Below are 620 nucleotides of genomic sequence, written 5' to 3'. Positions count from 1 at the left end.
CAACCTTGGTTTTCTGTTGAGTGTTCTAATTAAAACAAATTTTATTCAGGAAATAACTGAAATGTATTAGATAGACAAATAAAGCCTTTCTACATCTGCATAAATATATGTGTACAAATGCAATTTTCATTCTAAGGGAAATAACTCAAACTATATTGCAGTAGTAGCATCTCACACAACTGATAAGGATAAACACATTTTTTTTGATAAACTGTTTTTTTGTAAAATTGTATGTTTGTTACTTTCTAAACCACAGTGACAAAATGTTAATCCATTTGTGATTTATTCAGTGTTATGAAGACTTTTGTTTATCTGTTGGCCATTTTTTTTATTTACTTCATTCTTAATTGTCTATGATTGTCAGTTTTCCTACCAAAGGGAAGTATTTTTGTCCAGGGACTTTGACTTTCTTCACCCATAAAAAGTGACCACCACGAAATAGCACAGAAGTGATGAAAGTGATGTTAAAAACCAACCAATCAATCAATCAATATTCACAAATATCCTCTTGTCTGTCTTTGAATATCAACAACATTTTTTCTGGTTGCTTCCTATTCAACAGTACAGGTTTCCATCTTAAAAAGACTCATTTACATATTCAGATATATAAATTATAACGC

This window comes from Mytilus galloprovincialis, chromosome 7 (assembly GCF_965363235.1).
Source record: "Mytilus galloprovincialis chromosome 7, xbMytGall1.hap1.1, whole genome shotgun sequence".
NCBI lineage: Eukaryota > Metazoa > Mollusca > Bivalvia > Mytilida > Mytilidae > Mytilus > Mytilus galloprovincialis.
The sequence above is the reverse complement of the archived record's forward strand: the minus strand, read 5'-3'. Positions refer to the sequence as shown.